This window comes from Stomoxys calcitrans, chromosome 2 (genome assembly GCF_963082655.1).
Source record: "Stomoxys calcitrans chromosome 2, idStoCalc2.1, whole genome shotgun sequence".
Taxonomy (NCBI): Eukaryota; Metazoa; Arthropoda; class Insecta; order Diptera; family Muscidae; genus Stomoxys; species Stomoxys calcitrans.
The window spans coordinates 201,196,728-201,202,727 of record NC_081553.1 but is presented as its reverse complement, the minus strand read 5'-3'; the positions used below and the strand labels follow the sequence as shown (position 1 = coordinate 201,202,727).

Sequence of the window (6,000 nt, the reverse complement as noted above, 5' to 3'; positions counted from 1 at the left end):
GGACAGTGAGATGCGTTAGGCCCTTTGACATATTTCTTCAATTTTGCTCAGATCGGTCCAGATTTGAATATAGCTGCCATATAGACCGATCTCTGGATTTAAGGTTTAGGGCCAATAAAAGAGGCATTTATTGTCCGATTTCGCCGAAATTTGGGACAGTGCTTAGTGTAAGGCTCTTCGACATGTTTATGCAACTTGGCCCAAATCGGTCCAGATTTGGATATAGCTGCCATGTAGACCGATAAACTCGATTTAAAATCTTAGCCCCATAAAAGGCGCATTTATAATCCGATTTCACTGAAATTTGACACAGTGACTTATGTTCGGCTTTTCGACATCCGTGTCGTATATAGTTCAGGTCGGTATGAGGTATATGAGTATAAGGTATGAAATTTTCACCGAATTTTGATGAAAGGTGGTTTACATATATACCCGAGGTGGTGGGTATCCAAAGTTCGGCCCGGCCGAACTTTGGGACTCTGAAAAATTATTTTCCAAGTAACTGCTTCTAGAAATGCATACGACAAAACTATAGAAAGGAAACTATTGACATGCATTTCGATTGTTTTCTAATCCAAAGCACTTTTAAATTATTTAAGATTGGTTTAGTTTTGATTTCGTAGAAATTGTTTCACTTTGCATTTCTTTGTTACAAAGTTCAATCAAAGAAAATCGCATATTTTATGCATCCAAGATAAATCAACCTTGAAGTTAAATGCGAAGAGTTTATTCCAATTATAAAAATTTGTCTTGTTGGCAAAACTTCATGTTAAGCTCTTTTCCGTCTCCATTTATATTGCCTTTCGCACAAGTCTCTGCATACAAAGTGTGAGTCACGCAAATCAATGCACCACTGCTTTAGTTGCTGTTTACTCTCTTTCTCTTGCTCTAATTCCAACTAGAACAGTAGTTCTCCGCTAAAGTTCCTTCCATTCTGTTTTGTTTTTTGGCAAGTCCCATTGGTGTTTAGGAATTTGCATTGGACCATTACATTTAGTATTCTTCGGGTGATCGTCGCGGTAACAACTCAAACTTCGTGGTACGCAGGGTTTCGTTGCCATTCGTTGTCCCCTTTCCCCTATCTGCAAAACCAAAAGAAATAGAACTGCAAAATAAAAAAACAACATTTACAATGCAAAAATTAACAATTGAGTGTGCTTGTGTTCTGTTAATGAAAATAAATGGAAATATGCAAGTATAAAAGTTAAAGTAAAATGAAAAACAAGAAAACATTAAAATTCTCTGCTTGCATCAACAGCAACACATTTCTGTGTTGCTCTCCCATTCAATCCCCCTCTCTCTCTCTCTCTTTGTTTTCATATTTCTTTGGCACAAGTTTTAAAACGGGACTGCGGTCGCTCTGCCGGCAGAGCTGCTCGCGCAAAAGACTCGTCGCCGTGTGAGTATTTGGTAGAAAAAAGTGTCATTGCAAATACAATAGTTTGTCGCGCAGTCGTCTATGGTGATGGGAATAAAATGTTGTCGTTTTGTTGAAGGGGAAACGGATGGTAAAACGTGCGCGTGTGAAATGGTGAGTCATCGTGAGGGGAAAATAGTATCTTATGTATAAAGGAGGTAGTTTGGAATACCTTTCTAATATTTTGGCATGTCTACAACTTAAAGCCAATCTACACAGACGTTTTCAAATATGGATAAGTGGATAACAGTGCTTCTACAAGGTTAGTGTCTTTCTTTATTAATTATTAAGATTAGGGTGTTGGTCATTAGATAACTGCATCGAGTATTTCAAATGCAACAAAAATAATATTTAATTTTAATAATTTTGAACAGATCGGTTTAAACTGGTATAAAAGCATATACAACGATATATACATAACTTTCTTAAATTATTTGTTATAGTTATCTCAAATCACTTGTAACAACATATGCATTAATCCTCTAATGCGTCAGAAAATCGTAAGTACTGTAGCTTCCCAAAAAGTGAATTAGATCTCTACTGTATCTAGGTTTATGGCGACATTATTGAAAGTACTAATATTTAGCAGAGTTTAGAACCACAGTATGCAACATTGTGCTGTGAGCCCCTATTGGCTACTAGATGTCGCCCTACTTATTTTGAATTGTATAATTTCGTTTTAACGAAAGTTGTCAATTTTCGGTATTATCTTGATTGAAGGTTGCGATCAGCAATAAGCCGATTTATAAGTTTTTTTTTATAGCAACCACCAAAAGATGGGGGTATGCTTATCTAGTAATTTCGGTTGGAACATCTCGAAATATTGATCTAGGACCATATGCAGTATAATAATTCTTGTCTCGACATTCGAACTAGTCATGTCTGTCCGTCTATTCGACCGCTATCGTGAGGTCGAACGCGTAAATCTAGCCGCTTGAAATTTTGCTCAGATACTTTATATTGATGTAGGTCGTTGGGGGTTACAAATGGGCCATATCAGTTCAGATTTGGATTTAGCTCCCATATAAACCGATCTCCCAATTTGAATTCTTGAGCCTCTGGAAGCCTCAATTTTCATCCGATTTGCCTGATATTTTGCACATATTGTTTTGTTTTAACTTTTAACAACTGTGCCAAGAATCGGTCTATAACCTGATATAGCTACCATATAAACCAATCTTCCGATTTAAGTTTTTGGGCCCCTGCAAGCCTCAGTTTTCATCCGATTTGGCTGAAATATTTCAAATAGTGTTCTTTTATGACTTCTAACATCTGTGCTAAGTACCGTCCAAATCGGTTCATAACCTGATATAGCACCCATATAAACCGATCGTCCGCTTTGACTTCTTGAGCCCCTGGAAGTCTCAATTTTCATCCGATTTGGCTGAAATTTTGCCCATAGTGTTCTGTTATGACTTTCAATAATTGTATGAAGTACGGTTAAAATCGGTCTATAACCTGATATAGCTCCCATATAAACCGATCTCCCGATTTGACTTCTTGAGCCCCTGGAAGCCTCAATTTTCATCCGATCTGGCTGAAATTTTGCAAATAGTATTCTGTTATGTCTTCCAACAACTGTGCCAAGCACCGTCCGAATAGGTCTATAACCTGATATAGCTCCCATATAAACCGATGTTCCGATTAGACTTTTTAAGCCCCAGGAAGCCTCAATTTTCATCCGATTTGGCTTAAATTTCGCACAATGTGACTTTTATGACTTTCAAAAATTGTGTGAAGTAAATCGGTCTATAACCTGATATAGCTCCCATATAAACCGATCTCCCGATTTGACGTCTTGAGAACCTAGAAGCCTCAATTTTCATCTGATTTGGCCGAAAAGTTGCATGCGGTGTTCTGTTATGACTTCCAATAACTGTGCTAAGTACGGAGTAAACCGGTCAAGAACCTGATACAGTTCCTATATAAACCGATCTCCCGATTTGACTTCTTGAGCACCTGGAAGTCGGCATTTTTGTCCGTTTTGGCTGAAATTTTGCACGAACGGTCTATAACCAGACATAGCTCCCATATTTTAGCAGAATCCACGGTGGTGGGTTCTCAAGATTCGTTCCGGCTGAACTTAGCACTTAGAAATTGGAAAAAATCGGTTCAGGTTTGAATATATCTCCATTATATATGTTTGTCCGATCTGAACTTAAATTGCAATTATATCGTCATTTGTAAACTGATTCCAACGAAATTTTGCACAAGGGGTTCTCTTATAAGTCTACATTAATGGTAAATTGAATTAAAATCAGCTCAAATTTACATTTAGCTCCCATATATATGTTCATCCGATTTGGACTAAAATTGCAATTACTTCATCATTTGTAAACTGATTGTCACGAAATTTCTACGAGGGGTTCTCTTATAAGTTTCGACATTACTGGAGAATTTCATAGAAATCAGCTCTGTTTCAGATGTAGCTCCATATATTTGTTCGTCCAACTTGGACTAAAATTGCAATAATGTGGACATTTGTTAAACGATTCATATGAAAATTGGCCCAAGTGGTTTTCTAATGACTCCCGGTACTGCTACTGAATTAAATAGAAATCGGTTCATATAAGATGTAGTCCCCATATATGTTTTCGTCCGATTTTGAATAATACTCAATACATTAGTAATTTGTTTACAGACAGTCGAGTTGGTAGCGTGCTTGGATAACCGGTGCAGGGGTCGTGGGTTCGATTCCCGCCAGAAGCCTTGGTCTGTCGGTACTGTGGTATCACAACTGACTTAAAATTGTCTAAGTGAGTCTGTAAAGGACTGCCACTCTTACCTAACCTAACCTTCACAAAATTTGGTACGAAGGTTTCTCTTATAACTCTTCGGATAACTGATGAATTTGATGGAATTTTGTTCACTTTTAGATATAGCTTCCATACATATGCATTTCCCGATTTTCACTTTAAAGGCTTTACTAACCCATTTATCAATCAATCTTCCCGAAAAAATCAAATTTAAGCAAATTTCAAATTCGACGACTTAGCCTGTATATCCAATGTGCTGTAGGCTATCAAAAGGTCGACTTCGCCCGACTTTAGCCCATCCATACATGTTTTTTTTTAAGTATTTGCGATTAAAGTTGTTAGCCTTTGTATGCTTTATTTAAGTTTCATTCTTTAGGTTTCCTATTATTTCTGGCATTTTGTATTGACAATCTTAATGTTCATGGGGCATGTTCACTTTTATACCCACCACCATAGGATAGAGGGTGTATCCATTTAGTAATTTCGTTTGCAACACATCGAAATATACATTTCCGACCCTACAAAGTATACGTATTTCGGATCATCATAATATTCCAATACGACTTAATGATGTCCGTTTGTCTGTCCGTGCGTTCGTCCGTCTATATGTCTGTCAGTTGCAATCACGCTACCATAAAGACTGATCTGCTGATTTAGGGTCTAACACGCATAATTTATTATTATACGATTTCGCTGAAATTTGCGACTTTGAGTTTTATTAGGCCCATCGATATTCGACCCAAATTTGGTTTATATCGGGCCATATTTCAGTTTTATATTATTTAAAAAAGGTAACATTTTAATATGTTAGAAATTCTCATATGTTAATTCTCAAAAAAAAAAAAAAAAATTCTTGAAGAAAATCAGCAAAAATATGAATTTTTCACTTGCTAAACTTAAAACGGCATTATCTCCTTAACTAAGCCGTGTAGAGCAAAACGAAGGTTAATTCGTGATCACTTTCAAAAATTTTAAATTTTCATGAAAATCGACCAAAATATGAATTTTTCACTTGCAAAACTTAAAATGACCACATCTAATCTTAACTTAGCCTCGTAGAGCAAAACTAAGGTTAATTCGTGATCACTTCGAAATATTCGAAATTGATGAAAATCGTCCAAAATATGAAGTTTTCATTTGCAAAACTTAAAATGGCCATATCGCCTTAACTAAGCCTCGTAGAGCAAAACTAGGGTCAATTCGGGATCACTTCCAATAATTTGAAATTTTCATGAAAATCGGCCAAAGTATGAATTTTTTCACTTACAATGCTTAAAATGGCCATATCTCCGTAATTAAGCCTCGCAGAGCAAAACTAAGGCTGATAAGTGATCATTTCGCAAAATTTAAAATTTCGATGAAAATCGGCCAAAAAATATGAAATTTTCACTTGTTGACCTTAAATGGCCAAATCTCCGTAACTAAGCCTCGTAGATCAGATAAAAAATTTAAATTGTTCATGAAAATCGGCCAAAATATGAATTTTTCACTTGCAAAACTTAAAATGGCTATATCTCCGTAATTAAGCGTCGCAGATCAAAACTAAGGCTAAGTGATCACTTCGCAAAATTTAAAATTTTGATGAAACTGAGTTAAAATATGAATTTTTTTCTTGCAAAACTTAAAATGGGCATATCTCCTTAACTAAGCCTCGTAGAGCAAAACGAAGGTTAAATCGTGCTCACTTCGACAAATTTAAAATTTTGGTAAAAATCGGCCAAAATATGAATTTTTCACTTGCAAAACTTAAAGCGGCCATATCTTCTTAACTAAGCTTCGTAGAGCAAAACTAAGGTTAATTCGTTATCACTTCAAAAAATTTGAAAT

The 6,000-nt window shown here is 36.1% G+C and overlaps 1 long non-coding RNA gene across 1 annotated transcript in view; it reads left to right on the top strand.

Moving 5' to 3' along the window:
• The first annotated feature begins 1,065 nt into the window (after nucleotides 1–1,065).
• LOC106083277 (uncharacterized) overlaps nucleotides 1,066–6,000 on the top strand; it is a 211,440-nt gene continuing 206,505 nt past the window's right edge. Inside the window, exon 1 of the long non-coding RNA XR_009397118.1 lies at nucleotides 1,066–1,679. This is a non-coding gene — a long non-coding RNA (uncharacterized LOC106083277). The remainder of the gene's footprint in view (nucleotides 1,680–6,000) is intronic.